This window comes from Diuraphis noxia, unplaced genomic scaffold, assembly GCF_037042655.1.
Source record: "Diuraphis noxia isolate RWA-SAM2 unplaced genomic scaffold, SU_Dnox_SAM2 contig0003, whole genome shotgun sequence".
Lineage (NCBI taxonomy): Eukaryota > Metazoa > Arthropoda > Insecta > Hemiptera > Aphididae > Diuraphis > Diuraphis noxia.
The window spans coordinates 43,214,950-43,236,206 of NW_028301713.1; the positions used below are offsets into that span (position 1 = coordinate 43,214,950).

The 21,257-nt window shown below is 28.5% G+C and overlaps 1 long non-coding RNA gene and 1 other non-coding gene across 2 annotated transcripts in view; one reads left to right on the plus strand and one right to left on the minus strand.

The window, feature by feature from the left end:
• LOC149057403 (uncharacterized) overlaps positions 1–21,257 on the plus strand; it is a 65,876-nt gene that overhangs the window by 19,951 nt on the left and 24,668 nt on the right. The gene's annotated exons all lie outside the window — the stretch shown is intronic.
• On the minus strand, positions 7,186–7,258 carry TRNAV-AAC (transfer RNA valine (anticodon AAC)). Its single transcript has one exon. It is a non-coding gene; the product is annotated as a tRNA-Val (tRNA).

The following is a 21,257-nucleotide window of genomic DNA, read 5'->3' on the forward strand; positions in this document are numbered from 1 at the left end:
TTACAAATAAAATAAATTGAAATACCAAAATAAATAAATTATATATTAAGTGTTGTGGTATCGCACCATCACCAATTAACAATTTCTTCCGTCAAGCTATTCATGTACAATAATTCAGTTCATACTCTAATTACTAAATGGTTCTTATTCTATAAATGCAGATTGTATGTACCTGATTTTTTTTTTTGTTAAGAAAAAAAGAAATCATTTACAAATTTGGTTTCAAGAATTCGACCCAAATACTTTATTTATTTTAATAATAATAAAACGAAAATATAAGATGACAAAAGACAAAACTATATTCTGTAACGTGGTCGAAACCATTTCTATATATTATTAAAGTTATATAATATAACACTGTGCATATAAGTACACATATAGGTAGGTATAGTAGGTAATAACACTAATAACTAATAAATATAATTTTTAAATATATTGATAACAAAATGAATGTTTGAACGTTGTGACTTAACATAGGCTGCAATATTCTAATACATTACGGGTGTCGTAAATTATTATTATTTATTTTTTAGTATCTGTAGTCTTTCTATAGGTAATTTGTTTTAGTTAATATCATCCAATATTAATTATCATATTTGATATATTATACTCGGTTTTTAATAGGCACAAATCACGATTGCGTATAAACATTAAACATATAATATTAAAATTCGTGTTAACATAATAAATAAATCACAATAAATACATATCTAACCTAACCTAACCGTTGTTATTACTATTATTAGTAACCATAATTTAATTACCAAGTCAAATATATAATATAAACTTCATAATAATATGGAACAAAATATCAACTATAAAGGAAAGTTTGTAAGGTTTTAACTCGTATTTATTCAGAGTTTTGTATTTGCATGTGACGATTTTCAATTTCTAGAGTTTGTAAAACTAGAGTATGTAAAAACAGTTCATAAAAATTGTCGAACAAAACGAATAATTTTGCCTCGTTACAATATTATAACTGATAATTATAATAGAACATAAATCCACGTCAAAACTTTTTTGGCTTAAGCATTTAAGGCCATTGGACATTACGTGCAATGTTACATTTATTTTGAATTAACTAAAGGTTAAATGGTTGAATTTGATAATATAATTATTTATCAAAAAATAAATTAATTATAAAAATTATAAATACATTATATATACTATATATATATATATACATTTGTTTAATTATGTTTGATTAATGAGATATTTTTCTTGATAATAAGCATTTGAGTAGTTTAATGATATTGCTTAGATCTTGGACTTAGCGCTTTTGAAAGATGGTTGGAAATTCCCAATTATCGTTCCTCTATATATAGCTGTTATATATAGCTTGCTATATTATAACAACTTTTATTTCACATAATATTACTGTTTGTGTCCATTTAAATCATATATTCATATTATTTTTCATTTTAATATACTTTATTAGTTGAACACCCCTTCCCTCACTGCAAAAAAATGTCATAATTTTATTTCTAAAAAGTATAAATCAGTAGGTTATTGAAAAATATTTATCATTTAACTATTTAGTGTGTACATAATATTTAGACTTAAGTTTCGTGTTAATTTATGCAATATAATACAATAATTAATCAATAGAAGAATTTAATAATTTTTTTGGAACCTACGCAGTATTGTGAATTTTAATTTCCTGAATGACCTTTAAACAAGTTTAAAAAACAAATATAATTAAAAATATAGATAATTATTATACAATATAGTATATATTATATTGAAAATTGTCAATTTATTTTTATTTAATATTAGTAACAATTATAAAACAGATTTTTTAATCGAATCTCTCAATTATGTATTTGTAACACCTCTTGGACCTCCGTATGGATAATATTATATATTATTAATTTATTATATTAATATGAACTATCTATTATAGATAAGTATTTTATATTAAATGTATAATTTCTAATAATTCAAATATCAAAACTTGAGGTACTAAATGTAGAAACCTCAATTCCTCAATTCCTGAGTATACCCAGAGTTTTACCTAAAGTAAAATTATTATACGGTTTTTTATTATTTAAACATTACCATATATTGTAATATATCATATTATATTATATTACAAAAAATTCTTCTTAACACAGCAAATTTCCTGGCAGTGAAGATAATAAAATCATACTTATAATACTCTCTACTCTAGGTCCTAGGACTATAGAAAATATGATTAAAACATTGGCTATTGTAGCTTAATTTAAATTACATTATAAATATATATTATATTAGGTATTATCATATTCATTATAATATGTAGATCATTGGCTATTATTATTAATAGGTTCATAAGTGTGTAGGTTATCTATGTAATGACTTTATAAGTTCTTAACCATCATCACTTTAGATGTATATTTGTTTTATATAATTACATATCTCTTTAAAACCCCAATACTCTTTATTCTTACAAAAATAACATAAATTGTATTTATGTCGTGATTAAAATATGATTTATGTTTTACAAGTAATTTATTCTTTGTATAGCTTACAATGTAAGCTGATTCTAAACGCGAATTAATCCACGGATTTATTTATTGAGCAGTATAATGTATTCAACAATTTTACCACACAATATGTCAGATAATATAAGAAATAAGAATTACGTTCAACCGGATATTAAATGTCTTCATACTATATTAGATGATTTTATAATTAAAATATGTATATAATAAAAACATTGATGATTCTGACTCAATGCATTCACTTTATTATATATTATTGATGACATAGCGATGTTAAAGACTGAAATATTTGTTTTCATATTAAGAGTTCTAAACGTTTTTAAGATTTTAAATACAATTATAGTTATAATCTCAAAATTGTATTCTTTAGAAAATTATATTTATTCATACGTTTCATAATTTTGTTTGAATATGTACGGAATCCCTCGTCATTCCCTCCGAATAAAATTTAAAAATCGCAGTCATATTGTATGTACATATACTAGAGTATACTAGATTTTTCTCAAACATACAGTGGTAATCATTATATCATATTATCATGTACTCACATTGTATGCATACATAATACAGAAGATTCTTATACAATAGTAAATGCATAACATAATAATTAGAAATCTTGTGATTTAATAATAATAAAAAGAAATGTTTGGTTGAAAGGCAGTAGTAAAATATTAACTATGTATAATATAAGTATATAGTAAATAATTAAAAACTGATGATTTTTAAAATATTAAAATATGTACCTACGTATATAATATAATACTGCCTTTGATATGCTGAAATGAAAAATAAAATTATTCATGATTATAGATCGTGGTATATATTATACACATACTAAATAAACATACCTTTAATTATTGAATTTATAATTATTTATCATAAATAATATATTTATATTTACCTACTTTATTTGCGTTTTGCAGGTATATGTATAATATTATAATATTATTGTATGTACTGTATACATATGATACATATAGATAATCAAAACATGTTTTACGCGGTAAATATATGTATATATATTATAATATATATATAACATGATTTATATCCTTAGATGCGATATATAAATGTACACAGCATAATTATAATTGAAATTTAATGGCACTTTTTTATAGTGAATAATTTATATACATATATATTATATAGGCTTAATAGAGAATGGGCGGCGGTGGCGGCAATAGTGGCGGCCCGTGACGCCCTGCAGGCGGCTAAAACTTTGCTGCGCAGTCATTACCGGACTTATACTGCCATAAGGGTGGGTCGGAGAGGGCCCGGGGGAGCGGGTTGTAGAAGCAGCTCCGGAGGAGGATTACCACTTCATTTAATGCCGCCATTTCGTAAACGGCTCACTCCGATTGGCCGGTTCGGTTTAATCGATGACACCCGGACGAGCTTTTAGTGTGGCGACGGTGGCGGCGGAGTTGGTTAACGACATAGTCGTCAGCGGCGGCGTTCTGGGTAAATGCCGCCACGCCGCCGGGTGAAAGCGAGACGGGTTATATACACACGTTGGCGGCTGCGACGATGGTGGTGGCGGTGCCGTTTTATTAATGAACTTGGCACAGTATGCTGTTTGTTTCCATTTTAGTTTAAAAGCTTTCCTCTTGTTGTAGTTCCTTTTTTCCATTTCTTCCTTCCTCTCGTTCCCGCCCCATCGTCACTTCGACAAAGCGAATCCAATTAAACAACGAAAATACCCCGGACCAGTTTTTATTGTTCTCCACCCTCTCTTTCTCACTGCGTATTTATATATAGAGCTCCGCTTTTTGTTTTTCACCCTCGAAATTACTTCACTAACGTCTTGCTTGACTTACCCTACCATTCCGCTGATTCCCGCGCACAAACTCGTCCTCGGGGGCAGTTTGTGCAGAGACAAATACTAAACGCGAAACACTCTCCCCAACCCCCGACCGCATCCATAAACAGACACCATACCAGCACATAATACGTTTCGAGTGTGTGTGTATATATATATACATAAATTATAATGGCAACTCGAGCCGTAGATGAAATCGCGCCCAAACTTTGTATAAATACGGACTTTAGAGGTCATTGTGACTCCACTGACGCTTTAATGGAGATATACATATAATATATACGCTACGATAATGGCAAAACTCAACTCCATGCGTTAATAAATCCATTTACAAAAATATTACTTAACCCAATACGTATATTATACATATAAATATTGAATAATGAATGTTTTTGCGCAAGCGTCTTAGAATATTTTTTTTTGATAATATTTAACTGTAGGAGAGCATGATATAGATAACCTATAATAAATAATGAGATCACTATAGTTACTTGTTGATGTTATACATTTTAGAAGATTAGACATGTTTTATTATATAATTATACATTTTATTGTAACGATTTTGAATAAATTGTATTACGGGTAATATTTAAAAATAATTAGACCTCTTCAAATATGATGTCTATTGTATAGTCCAATAACTTGTTAGCTGTCTGAGAAAAAAAAAACGAGTACTTAAAAAAAAAAAATTATGTACTTATAACAGTATAATAACACCGTCATAACCTGTACTGGATATACATTATAATAGTATCTATATATTTTTCAACGAACATAGTTTATAGACCCTATATATAGTTTGCCTGAAATGATGATTCGAAGAAATAATTATATAAAACACACTTTTCAACTTTTCAAGTGTTTCCCTGATATAAAAAATAAAACTCAAAATGAGATACAAAAAGAATTTTAGAATCATTCTTATGGCAATAAGTTACATTTGGTGTAGGTATATATGGATTTTTAAAAACATAAAAAATGTAATACTTACATGTTTAACAAAGTCGCAGCATTTGTACAAAAAAAACCTTCAATGTACTTCATTCTTGAGAATCTTTACACATCTCATAACTATTAGCCATTAGGTATATAAATATAAATTGTATACGTTTGAAACCAGTTTGCTAAATACCTATATAAGGTTATGTCGTATTCCTTTTAATTTTGAGCTTAAATTAACGTCAAAATCAACCTTTATTAACGAGTTTCGAATAAAAATTGGAAATATAACATAAACATTTATCACATATAATATTTTAACACGATATAAATATTAAATAATATAAATTCCGTTTAAAAATGTATAAAACTAATTTTAATGTGGTTTAAATTCTTAGGTAAAATCTTCTTTTTACGGCTTGTTGAAAATTTATGTTTTTCGTCACGAATAATTAAATTCAAGGAAATATTATAAGTACAGAGGATATAAAAAGGTTATAAAGGATATTAAATAGTTTATAATAATTAAAATAATATAGTGATCAATACCAAAGTAAAGCTTGAAACTATATTATGTCTTACTATTATTAATGAATAATACATTTATAGTTTATTACACACAGCTAAGATGGTTATATAATAATATAAATATACATACATTATTTTTCACAAACCATATATCGTCATTTCAATTGTTTCATAAAATATTGAATATATTCAAAGGTAATAAAATCGTTGCTTAAATCAGTTTTAAGGCTAATTCCTAGGTGTAGGCGGTGGAGCAGTTTAACTATAGTCATTGAGTGAGGTGGTTAGGTTAGTTAAATAATATGGTTAATTTAAATTCAATGAAAATCATGATGTAAGAAAACTATTCTATATTATGCAGAATGCAGATTTTATATAGTCTAGTCAGCTTCTTTCTGATGCTATTTTATTATTTTATTAAAAGGATTTATAAAAATATTTATTTTTTTTTTAAATTAGAAATACATATTAATAGTAAGGTAGATTGAAGTTATTTTCAACAAAAACCTTTCATTAAAAAATAACAATATTAATTTGATATTCTATATTTTAATTATATATGTATTATTATTCACTTATAAATCAATTATGTACACATTATTGTTAGTAAGTTCGCAAACAATTTTTAATATTAATAGTTTAAACATAAGTAGTATATAAAATATAAAACGATACACGTGAACATTATGCTAAAAAGTTTCAAACCCTTTAAAGGCTAAAACGCCTAAAACTAATATTTTTTAACAAAACCTTCAGATGAAAAATCGTTATTTTTCGTTTAAATATCCAATAACTACACAATATTTTAATTCTATAATTATTGTAGTCGTTCATAAAAAAATGTGATTATGGTTTTACCCTAAACTTTTTTTTAACGACCTATGCTGTATAGCAGGGATGGGCAACTGGCGGCCCGCGTACCTTTTTTATCTGGCCCGCGCTACATTTTCAAATTCATATAAAACCTCATCCTCAAGTATCACATTAAATAATAATTGTAAATAAAAATAAATAAAGATAAAAAATAAATGTTAGTAAATTTGAAGGACTTTTTTTTTTTTGCTTTCTCCTGTGCACTACGGCCCGCTAGATTTTAAAGTACTTAAAAGTGGCCCGCTAGTTACTTTGAGTTGCCCATCCCTGCTCTCTAGTAAAAAAGAAGTGTAAGGAATTTTGTATTACATTTTAAAATACAATTCAATTAATACATATTCGTGCTTTTTTGTACAAATTTTATAAAAATTTGAACTTGAATTTTAAACACTTGATTGCGGCTATATATGTATAGATATTCTACATTTTTAATCTACATGAAAACAACTTAGAAGAACCTTGTTTTATATTTTAAAGTGTTTTACTTACAAACGAAGCTTTAGTCACACATAAATAGATAAAAAAAAACACAAAAAAAATTTATGTTTCCGCCCAGGATCGAACTGGGGACCTTCTGCGTGTTAGGCAGATGTGATAACCGCTACACCACGGAAACAGTTGTTTAGTTAGGTGGGATTGCATGATAATTATTTGTTTTCAAATTCATTAACTAACTTTTTATTTTTAATTGTAAAAGTAAAAATAGAGTAAAAAGTAAAATAAGAAGTAAAGCAGAACTTTAAATATATCATATATTAATAAATAATTATCATATACTAAGAAATTTTTTAATTATCCCATTTGTACGCACTAATTTAATTTTGTTGTTATAGCACCTAATATGGTAAATTATTCAATAATAGCTTCTTCTAAGTTATTGTTGTCTTCGATTATAAAATGCCAAAAAGAATTGTATTATAAAAAATAATAGATATATAAATAACAATAAATAATATAAAATACAGGTAAATACTTAATAATACCTATAATTAAATAAATAAATAAATTCGGTAGGTACATCTAATAAAATCACATTTGTCGTTCTATACCTACATATATTGATATATTATCAAGTTAGTAGAACCAAATCATTGTTAAACTATAATACATTCATCTCTCTTGCACTTGCAATCTAAAAATTACAAAAATTACCTACAACATTTTCAAATGTATCAAAGTATATCAAAGATACATGCGTTGATGTTTTAATTCGTAGTATACCTAGCTACCTATTTCGTTTGTTTTACTAGTTACTTAGTTGGTATTGAAATAATATTAGGCACCTATACAAAAGGCATAAAATATCTTAAATGTTACTCATAAATAAAATACGGTTATCTTGAAAATATTGTCGAATAAAAATAAATGACTGCTACACTGTCAATATAATTAATGCTGATTCTAAACATAACACGCAATATTAGTATACACTTATGATATCCACCTGTCAGTTTAAAAACCAAATCGCAGTAACTATAGTTTCATCTCCGATTACATATCCCATTAACATTCTTATGGAATGTCTATAAGTGCAATGCTTCAACGTTGACCCGATCCCTTTTGACTTGTCCGAATGGTTTCAATATTCATTTTACGTACATTAAATATTCAGATGTTTAACATGTTTACATGTCTGCTACGCCAATATATCTCACATGAACAACTAAGTGGAGCTACCACAGATTATATGAAGTTGGTTTTCATATCACAATCTGTAGACTGTGGACTGTGGAGCTACCTACAGCTCCAATTTCTACTGGCTATACTCTCGATGAAAATACATACATTCAAAGATACCACCTATATATATGTATATAATTTATTTAATTGGATTTGATATTCATTCAAAAATATGAATTTATTTGAAAAAAAATCAGATTATCCAGAAATACTGTAGTTTTTATTTCATGTCACGTTATTATTTTTTTTACGGAATAGAACTTTTATATAATATAGAAACCGAAATGGCTACTTATTTATTTATTTAGCTAATCCATATAAAATCTTACGACATAACGTATGTAAGAAAGTGCGTCATCTGCACACTATTATATAATATTATAGTCAGCACATAGCACATTTAAAATATGAATGGGATAATAAAATATGCGGTGTTTTGTCCCGACTTTTACCATTTGCCACTTAACGCTCGACATAACACCCTGAAAACTATATACACAATAAAACATCCACACGACGGATTCTATATGCAGTTGTACGTATACAAAGCGTGTGATAAAACTTTATCTCACCCACAACACATCAGGATAAATATAGCGAGAAGAAAAGAAAACTTAAATTGATTTGTCTGTTTGATATCAAACTGCCATCGTGGCAACCCAAACGTATTATAGGTGTAGATAAGCTATATACCTGGTGGTTTTGGCATCTATGTCGTCTGTCAGATTTCATCCCCCAAAAAGCGGGCGCCGTCGTGTGTGCTCCTATAGATATATATTCACGTCAAGCCAAAAGGCGGTGGCAGTGGGGTCATTATTATTATATTTCCAAGAAGTGTGTCGGCCACATACACATAACAATCGAGTAGGACCGATGATAAATGGTGAAGAGGGCACACTCACTCGTCGTGAATATATCACGAGTCAAGTGGCATCAGTAACACCAGCTCACAATGTATAATATTAACGCACATATCCCTTTATATATATATATATAATAATAATGTACGTATGTTTACCTAATAATATTAGCCGAAAAAATAAGATGGGAAAAAAGGAAAACATGGTTTCAGTATGAAGTATAAAAACGCCCAATGAAAAATAAATAACGACGAAAACCACCCACGTAGTGAATTTCATGTTATTCTTTTTATTGCTTTCAACCCTAAAAACCAGCAGCTGATACCAAAAACCGCAAACACTCGATACGGTCATTATGTGTTATGTATACACAAATGTCGTTTTCTTGCATCCAGTGGCTATATTGAGTTATCACTGTTTTCCGTCATTAAAAAAAAAAAAAAATCGTTCATGATTGGCAGAGCGTCATCCAGTAGATGTATAAGTGGTAAAGTGGAAATAATAGTATGTATACATTATACGCTATGCATATAAGTATATTCAATGTGCATTGACGCAGATCGACTAGAGTCTATACACGATATTATTTATTGTATTTACCACACGACACCGTCTCTGCCAAAGACATCTGCTGTGCAATATTATATGCCTGCATCAAGATAAGTTTGTAAGTGCACGAGTGCATGACATGATGTCCAGAAACGATTAGTTAAAACGTTTGTTTGGAAAACTATAAATAATAAAAATTCCATCAAGTCTCCATACACAATGTACATTTTCTTTATTGTATTTGAGTATATTTCGATTCTTCAATTCTTATAATATTAGGTACGTACAATCATTTTGACATTAAGAAATGTCTAACAAAAGAAAATAAATATATAAAGTTAAAAAACAAGTATTCCAGTCAAGATAAACTGAATATCTTATGTTGTGCTTATTGAAATTTATTAAAATAATTGTAAAAGGAATAATACAATTTCAATTTTACTCTGCTATTATGTATGTATAAAATAATCCAAGAAAATTCCTATGTAGGTATAAATGTTTAGATTTAATATTATGCAGATATATATTATAACACATTCCATTATGATGAACACAGTAATATGATGCATTTTTCTAAAATGATCCATTTTCGATAAATAAAAATATTGTCAAGTGAAGCAAGTTGAGGAAAGGTAAAAAAAATAAATGATTGTAATTTGAAGGTCTAAAATGGAAGCGTATTAATTTGTATTTATCATAATTATTACTTTATTAGTTATACACAATGCCTACACCACTTGTTTTCAATAAAATCATCGTTTTATAATGCTTTGTTTTTGTACATATACATTCATTTAAGTTTTTATTAAACTATTTCCATAAACATCCACATGGTTTCATAATGAATGTCTCATAATAGATATTATTGAATATTGATGAGATCATTATAAATTTCAACCATAATTTTACGAGATTATATTGATATTATTTCAGTTTTATATTTGAATTAAATCATCAATAAAACTGTTAATATAATTTCGTAGCGCGTGAATAAGTACCTACACGAGTGTAATCTGACATCAGACATATAAATTAGATATACCTTCCCTTTAAACGCACCAGTAATTTACACGTTAAACACGACACTCCGATAAAATGACATTTGGATTATATTGAAATAAAAAAGTAACCCTATACATATAACTGCGTTTGTGTTTTGACACTGTTTATTTATATGCTTTTATATATACAACGCACGATCGGTCGCGAAACCCCGTGGTTTTCTGGGTGTTGAACAGTTAGGAATCTTGTGAGATTTTTTTTAATAGAATTACTGATATTAAATTAACTTATAAAAGGTGACCGTTTCAGGGTGTCACTTTCCTTCTTTTATATTGTTGATAATATAAAGAAGCAGCTCATGAAGTTTTCAAAACAACCTCTCTCTCTCACTCTCTCACACACACTCACATTTTCTCCCCCGTTCTTTAATAATAATAAGAGTTAATAACATTATTTTTCAAGCCTGTAAACTAAGCTATCACACTGATAGGTACTAGGTACTTGGTACCTATACAGAAACCCGCAGTACAGACGTCGCCGTATTTCAACTTACACGCCTGCCTAATATTAAAAACCCTTTGCTCAGCATCTCACAGACTTTAATATGGCACTCTCAGTTCAAAAACACAAAAAATTGAAAAATTATGTGAAAAACGCAATTTTCTTTATTTTACGCAGGGTGTTTTTTATTTGATGTTTTTAGTAGAAACCTGAAACACAAATTGTGTTTGTGATAATCAAATGATTTGATGAATACGTTAAATGAAATATTAGGTGATTATTACATCGACAATTTCATTGCAGTCATAGATAATAAATTCATAAGTTTGTTGAACGATTAAAATATATTCGTATATCTTTAATCGTAGTTAAAATTTAAATATGGTATTTGGGGATGTGGAGGCATAGCCCCAACGATTTGGTATTCTTCGCATAATTTTAACACCCTCAGTGTTTAACCTCTAGTTGCGCCTATGTTTTTAACATGAAATTTACCAAACAATACATAATAAATTAATGAATTACATGAATAACATACAAAAATAAAATGTCTTTATTAGTTTATTATATGTTCACAATAAATGCAGGCATGTTTATATTATTACGTATGTTACAACAAAACATTTAAATATCAGTTGAAACTCTATTTTTAAATCAATATTACTTAAAATAAGTCTTATACCTACTTGAATGTAATAAAATAGTTTATATTTTATTACTTTATTTATTATATTTAAATTTCCGCCTGGGTATTGAATATTACATAACAATGTTGTAAGCATAAAGATAAATAGTAATCATATTATTAGGATATTGACGTGATGAGAAATCCCTAACTATTTACTAAATCAATTTTTTTGGGCTCCTTAAATTATTAAAACCCTATAATTCGTACACAGCGTAAAATGTATAAATAACAATGCAGGCAGAGTTGGGCAAAATTTTATCTAGATAATTATTCGAATAAAAAATTATTCGAATGATTTTCATACGTTATTATTATATACGATTATTTATGACAAATCAATTTGGTATACAAAATCTCTAATTTTTAAATATTATCACTCAAAAAAAAATTTTTTTACATGCATGAAAAGATTTAACATTGCAACTTTATGAAAACCTAAATGTAAGTTTCGCTAAGTAATTTATTTAAAAACTTTTGAAAGATTAAAATAATAGTAGGTACCCAATTACATCATTTACTATCGCAGCTACAAGGATCGATTATAAAATAATGATTTAAGTATTTAACATCTATATATATCTATAATATTTTAATATGGTACAATGTACATATTTACAATGAATACTTACCTAGTTTAAAAGTATTTACTGTATGAACTTTAGTACGCATATTTTCATATATCTATGCTTATAAAATAATTACCGCAGCGTCAAAGAGTTTTTCGATTATGATATTATATTATGCATAATATATACATAACTAATTACAATTTGCCCGTTGACCGCTAGCTAATGTTCACGAGCTATTTATCATTAATTATTAATGAATCAACTTTTTTTATCGCACAAATATAGTTATAGTTAGTACTTAGTTATATATATACAAATGTAGTAAAAATGTTATTTTATATTTTGAAACGCGTGTAATTGATTTATTTTTCAATATTTAACTATTTAAGTAGTTACTTTAGGTTATCAATGTATGATGGTAGTAACGCAATTATATGCACTTTATATTATATATATATAAATAAAAACAAAAGCAAATTTATATCCTGAAATGTTTCATAAAATACGAAAATAAAATGCAATTTCATATAATATCTGCAGTTTATTCGAATATATTGTTTTATCTATTGTAAAACCCATTGTTGTAACACTCTTTGTTGATATAATATAATTTAACATTAAGTGTAAATTAATATAGTGTAAAATATTTTACTCATATAATATAAAATGTATGTTCTGATAAGTAGTTAGTATACACGTCAGCAACATTTTTAACCCTTTTAACCTTTTTAGGCATGACTTAGTTTGTCAATATTTATTTTATTTTATTTGATGATCTTTTAGTGTTATTCGCAAACTTATATTCCATGTAAATTTAATCTATATTTTTTTAGTATTTGATATTGACTAAATGTCATGTTTAGTTATATTATTAACAATTTTTAAGAATATTATATAATCGTACATATGCCTTAATAATTTTTCTAATTAAATTAAGTTTTTAATAAGAAATGTATTATTATTCAAAGTTCAGATGTTACAAAATTATTTGAAGAATTGTTGGTGAATATGTTATATCTTATTTTTATATTGCATATTATACTTTTAAATATCATATTTAATCGCGGCTATAAATTGTTATATTTTGGTTAATATCATAATCATTAAATTCTTTGAAGGCTAATAATTTACATAAATCTAAAAAAAGTGATTAAAATTAATAATTATTTTTTAAATATGAAAATTTTAGTAGAACTTTTAATGAATTCAAATCCGTTATTGACAATAGAAATACATAATATCTCTTATATTTACATTTTGATTTGTTTATTGGTTTTAACTAGGGAAGGTATAAATCAAACTAATATTTAATATTAATAGTATATAATGTAGTAAAGTCATAAATATGAAAATTATATTTTAGAGACAGCTAGTGGACACTGTAAATATTTAAAAAATATAATTAAGGATAATTCGCTGCAATGAATAATGGTTTGAAATAAATACATCCTGCGTGGCTCGTAAAAATGATATAGCCGATATAAGCACTCATGGTAGGTACTAAACTACTAACTCAGTACTTGTGTATCAAATAATTTACATAATTTTTACTGCATAATAGTTATAACTGTATAAGATACATTGAAATATGATCTCATAATATGCATGCGCGATATTGACCCTATGACTCCTACATAATATACAGGTAATATAATATACAACACTCAATTAAATCTAATCTGTTTATTATATTATTTTGTTTAGGTATACCTGTGGTGAACATTTTACGTAATAAGTATGACACGTTTGTAAAATGATTGCTTATGTTTTTTTATGCTTTTCTAATGAATAATATCTGGTAAATATGTGCGTATATGTTTACTAAAAAGTCTAGAATGATAGATTACTAACTTAAATAATAAATTTAATACAAAGGTGCCATACTACGTAGTACTAGTATACTAGTATGTATATAATTTTTAATCACACGTTACCCACACACACAAATACACAAACACACATACATTTTATATCCGGAGCAACCAAATTGTAATCAAAAAATAAGTTAACCCGTACGAAAAAAAGTTTAGAAAATTTCAAAGGTAATAAATGTCCAAGTATGCTTTTTTAGCTTTGTTACGTCTCTAACTTGAAAACTATCAATATAATAATTTATAAGTTGATAAATAATAAGTTTTGTGTTTATAACTAAGAATTAAAAATACAACACTAAGTTTACCATAAGTTTTCCTTCAAGTAGCTATAGAGAAAAATCGAAGCATCATTATAGGAAAAATTTTAAGTGCGTTTGAAATTTAAATTTTTATGAAATCAGGTATATGCATATCTATGATAATTTAAGGTATTATGAATAATGATAACTACATGCAATGTTTTTGGAAAAATTGATTAACCATGCCTTATTCAAAATGCTTTCCTAATTGAAAAATAAAATATTTGTTTCAAAATAGAATATATGACAATATTTAAATATAATATATCCTAGACTGACAAATCATCTCCGTTCAGAATCGTTTTTCGTATACAATGATACCTATCATTGCATTTAAATCTAACCTACCCTAGTCAGAGGTCCACCCTACCCCTAATGTACAGCAGAGCGACATCCACTTACCCGATTTTTTTCTTTAGTTATGATGATTTGCGATAAATCAAGGTTGATATCTCTCAACTCTTCTGTAAAGAAGTGATTGTTTATTTCGTGAATGGTGTGATTTGATTTAACGGATCTTGCTGCGTATTTGAGATGTAACTCTGACCTTTTTATTTCAGGAATGGTTTCACCAGCGCTATTATAAATCAGGGGTCACCAACTGGCGGACCGTGGTCCGGGTACGGACCTCGAGCACTTTTTTTATGAATCGCGAGCTCGTTTTCATTTTACATTGATTAAGTTCATACGCGCCAAACCGGCGAGGGAAACGCGCCGTCGTCGGAGTGACGCGTATGAATTTGACCAATTTTTCACTTTAAAAATAAAATATTTCAAACATAATCTTTTTTTTTGTAAATTCAATTTAAATAAATAAATAAATATAAATACAAATTTTAAAATGTATATACCTATTTATTAATGTGTGTAAAATACAATGTGAATAGATAAATAAATATAATCACAAATTTATAAATTATGTCATTGAAACTGTATGGACCGCGTAAAGTTTGGTAAGTTTCAAAACGGACCCCCATAGAAATTAGTTGGTGACCCATGTTATAAATACTGTAAACTGGGCTACTCCGAAAGACACCTAGTGCCAGTCTCAGACCACAGTTATTAACGCTGTCAAGCCATTTAAGTAGGGATTTTAATGATTTGTGAATCTTAATTAGCGTGTTTGTTTCCCCAGAAAAGAATTTTCAAAATTTTGATTGAGCTACCGGAGAATGATTTTAAATGTTTTATGTAAGGAGCCCATGATAATCGTCTACCTATCGAAAAAACCTCAAAGCATTTTTACGGCGTTTTTGTTTACGACTTCAGTACTGTCGATGATTATTTTCAAAGCGCAACAACATTCCTTTTGTGTGTGAACGAGGCACAGCTGGATTTTCTGGACAGAAATGAAACCTGGTTTTTTTGCCCAGTTCTCTAAATTAGTTGCTACTGATTGTAGCATGCTTTATATTGTGTTTATACAATTACTTCTGAACTAGAAGTTGAAATCATCCGCATATAGGTTGAATTTAACGGGGAGCACGCAATTTTCAATAATGTCATTTATGACAATCAGGAAAATAGTCACTGAAAGAGACGAACCTTGCGGAACTTCGTCTTCTTGAATGAACTCTTCAGAAAGGAAATTATTTGCTCTTACACGGATGTCTGGTTTTCTAAACAATTTGTAATCAAGTTCAGAAAATTTCCTTTTCCTACAATTTTATTAAGTTTTACTAGAATGTTATGTCTCCAGGTTGAGTCGTAAGCTTTGGCAATATCAAGATTTATTATGCCCATCATTTGATTGTTGTTAAATGTTTGAGTGATTTCTTCTTTAATTTGGATCAAATTTTCAATTGTGCATTGATTTTTTTAAATCCGTTTTGGTGTGGTAAAAGAAGGACTTTTTTTCTAATAGCCAGCTAAGTCTGTGGCTTATAATTTTTTCAAGAAGCTTACTCGTTGTATTGAATAAGGTAATAGCCTACTAGGTGATATTTGTCTTTACTGAGTCTAAGTATAGGAATTACTATTCCGTTCTTCCACGTTGATGACCATATGCCTTTAGATAGAATTTTGTAGTAAAGAATTGCTAGTATGTTAAATGCTTCGGTACCAAAATTGTGTATAAAAGCATAGGGCATTTCGCATTTGATTAATGTGTATTTTCAAATGGTTTAACTACATTTATTTGAGAAGATATAGATAAATAGTCGATTACCCTATATTATATTATAGTGACTAACGTGATATTTTGAGTTTAAAATCTCTAGATTCCATTGTATATTACTAATTACTATTTACTATCTACTTACTTATTTCATTTATTGACGTTGCCATACATTTTATAAAAGGGAAATTATAAATACCGTCTATACTATAGTTGTTAAATTACGTATATTAATATACATTATTGTTGAATATTTTCATAATTACATAATTAATAGCTAGTAATAGGTATATAAAATTTTCAAATAACTCAGAAACTGCAAGAACACAAAAACCTGGATTAAAATAAATAATGTATTAAAACAAAATAAAAAACTAGACTAAAATAGATATATGTTTTCATTTGTTAAGACTCATAGATATTATAAACTTATATTAAAAATAGAAATACCTATTAAAAATATGTATATATTTTTTAATCAAATCTTATTAGTTATAATGGCTGAATAACAGAATTAATGCATTAAATTAAATTATATAATACGTTACGTTACAACGTTGCATACAATAATTAACTGATAAATTGAAAGCAAATAGAATTATATTTGTTTTCATAACTGTAAGTTTAATCATTAATATTTATACGCGGCGTATATAATTTACATTGATGCTTTTTTATAAAAATGAGTTCATAAGCCCATTTCTTAAACAAAAATAAACAAGTCTTTAATTTATGTGAATATCTTTTTCTTGAATTTAAATAAAGTATTAAAGAAGATATTAAAAACTAATTATAATACAATTATTTTTACTTAAAACAAAATAGTTAAAATATAAGAGTCAAAAATGATAATTGCATAAATGACTTTTTGGCCATTGTATGCCTTAAGGCTTCAACCAAAATTATTTCCCTTCATAATTTCTATCTAATAATTGTTTTAATAAAAACATAACATCAATATAAATGTATAACATAGAGTATATATGCCCAAAAATTAAATCTTTAAACCTATGGTTACAAAAAAAAAAATTAGTGGTGAAGCTAAGTAAAAATCTAATTATATTAAGTATGATGTGGATTTTTAAATATTAATTTTTGTTTTATATTTTTATTCTCTGTGTCGATATTCAAACAATCAGTTTTAATTTGCTTTTTTTAATTAAAAAATTGTTTTATTAGTTTATTTAATACGTTTTTAATATTTGAAACTCTATACGAACGCTTTTGAACAACAATAGAAGTTGAAATAGCCTCGTGGGATTAGTTAATTTGAAAATATTGTCACTAGAATTTCTTCATTGAAATTTGTATTGAGACGATTATTATTCGTACATGCATCATAAATATTGATTGAATAGAATTTTTTTTAAATTGTCGTATTGTTTTGAATCTACATATAGTTGTAGAAATAGTGAAATTTGAATTATGCTATATTAGTTTGTAATGTATGGGCGTGTATAACATTTATTGCATAATATTTGCATTGATTTTATTGCTAATAAATGTTTATAACAGTAGTTAAATCTGAAAAAAATCATGCATTTTATCCTGATATTTTTAGAATATCTACGTTATTATTATATAAGTGAGTTTATCACAAACGTTTTTCCTTTCCCGATCAGTAGTACATTTACATAGCAATATATTACTACAGTATATTCATCAAGTCTCAAATCATCCCTTCAATCCTCATCATCTGAATATTTTATAAAAATATTTATTCTGATAATTTAGAAAAAAAACTGTGAATAAATCATAGTTAATTTTATTATTAGTTTCCACAACCCGAGAATAAGAAAACTGCATCCACCGCACGCAACACTCACACATATTTCAGTACATAATTTATATTATTATAACCAAATATGTACAGGGACATCGCACATGATATGGTACATAGCTATTATTAGGTATATATTATACGATACCTCGTTCTATGTATCTACTGTAGTATTATGTATATTTATATACATATATATATGCTAACGTCCGTACATTAAAATGGTAGCGGATTTAACCAGCAGCAAATATGGACCGTGCGTGTAATTAAAACAAATAAAAAAACAAACATCGTACGGCCGTGGCGTTATAGGGTCAAATATACGGGGTGGGGGGAAGGAGATGAGTGCGAAAGAGTTAAGTGTACGCACGTCGGGTGATGAGAGGCAGAGGGGATAGCTAAATAAAAGCGTGGAAAGAAAGGGGGAAAGAAAAAAGGGGGTGGTGCGTGTATAGAGTACTCGCTTTGTCACCATGGCAACGCGACGGCGACGACGACGATCACGACGACTGACGACGACTTACGGTGAGAGAAAGAGAGAGAAAGGGAGAGTGCAAGTTATATATAATAATATTATAACGTCACAGACGATGGTCGGGTGTACCCCGTGGGTGGTATGGACGAGGGGAAAAACGAATATTATGCGGGGGTGGCGAAAAAGCTGCGATACGCGCGCGCGCCAAACGGCGGCGCTAAGTGCAAAGCAATTTGAGCTGCGCCGTTACGGATTACGAGCATAATGGGTTTAGGCAAATAAACTAACCGGAAACTCATTCCGCCAGGGCGCCCGGACTAAAGCGCCGGAATTAACTCCCTCTCCGCGACCCGCACCGCCCGCGCGAACGCTATCAATTTATCCCGCCGACCGTGCATACAAAGAGAATCCTATTATACGTTGTTACCGCTTTATCGTGTGCGATCTCGCCACCCGTCGCCGCCCCTGCAACTATTATTATATGGTGTGATGTACGTATATAATATCGTAATACATATATATATATTTATAATACGTGTGCAGTGTAATATAATATATACCGCCATGTTATTATTTCGAGCGTCGCACACAATATTGAACAGTTTAGAAAGTTATACCACCGCCGTCGCCACTTTATAATGATAAAATAATACCCGAGGCGCAGCGGCGGCGCCGTCGTCGTCGAAGTGGTTGTACATCCTCACCCCCCCCCGCGACAATTAATAAACGTAATCGCCGTGGCTATATTATACGGTTGCAGGTTATAATATTATTATTATTATGATTAGCGGACGACGACGACGACGCACGTGACACGTCATATATCGCGCGCGCGTGGGCCAAAGCAAACATTTCCTCGTAATACCATTTAACGAGCCACCACCACCGGAAATCTGCTTTTCCCAAAAACCCAATTTACTCGTCCCTAGGTACGCGACATTATTATTGTTATTATTATTTGACCATGTTTAAATTATTGTGTACCGTGTAGACAATATTACTATTTACTATAATAATATCCGATGATCACCTGCAGCAAAAATTACTTTTAGGTATATAAATATTAATACATAATATTATGTACCACCGTTAACTCACCTTATATATACCGAGCAACATAACTACTTATTATCTATATCGTATTATCGTGACATAAACTTAAATATATGGGCGTTATTTGGGTGGAGTGCTTATAAAGGAAACTTAAAACGGTAAGAACTCAAATGGTATACCTACAACAAAGTCATAATAAGGTACACGTATACAGCTATTTAGAGTACCTATAATACCACTCAGTAGAAACCATATTCTACCACTTAAAGTCAGCGATTTAATCGAGGAGAATAGAATCCTTCTTATTTTTTAAAAATATTTTAACATGCTTTTCCTAATTATAGTATTATATACTTATATCATAATCAATATAAGACATTCAAATCTACGGATAACTACTCAAATTATTTTGCTGCACATTTTCATCCTCTTTCTAATATTTTTCATCTCGAGCACTCGCCAAAGTTCTCCTCTAAAGGTATCATCTATATATATATATATATATATATATATGAATTAATATGCATGCGAGTTGTTTTTGTTTTAAAATCAGTTCACATCGGTTGACGACTAAACTACGCAATAGCAAAATGCGGTAACAAACACGAGCTATATTATGATGCACGCAGACGGGAGGCAAAAAAAAATATTTCGTCTGCGTGTTTCACACGTTGTTTTCTGTTTCATGTCTCGTTTTATTAAAATGTTAACAAGGTGCGAATGAAAGTGTTTCGTAGACCTATTGTATTTGCATTATATTATAAAGACGTCGCGACGTTATAAGCACATTATTATCATATTGAACCCGGCGAAGGCGTAAAAAAGACCGTATTATATTATATATTGTACAAAAATAAAATATTACGTACATTGCGATCGTCAGAATGAAATGTACAAGATAAGAGTCACATGTAGGTAGATACCTGCGGCAGCTTTATAATATTATTATAATATGGGAACGGTCGCGCGAACGATATAAATCCGTTGGATTGTTTTAATTTGTAGAATTTAGTCTCGGACCGCGACGTTTCTAATCTCCCAATACGATCGCAGTATATACATGCGGTATCAAACCTATTATCTCATTGTACCGCGCCGATGAAGTATGAGGCTGCTAATTTTTGTTTATAGCGCGAGCGACCGTATTATTATAAATATATTAATAAATT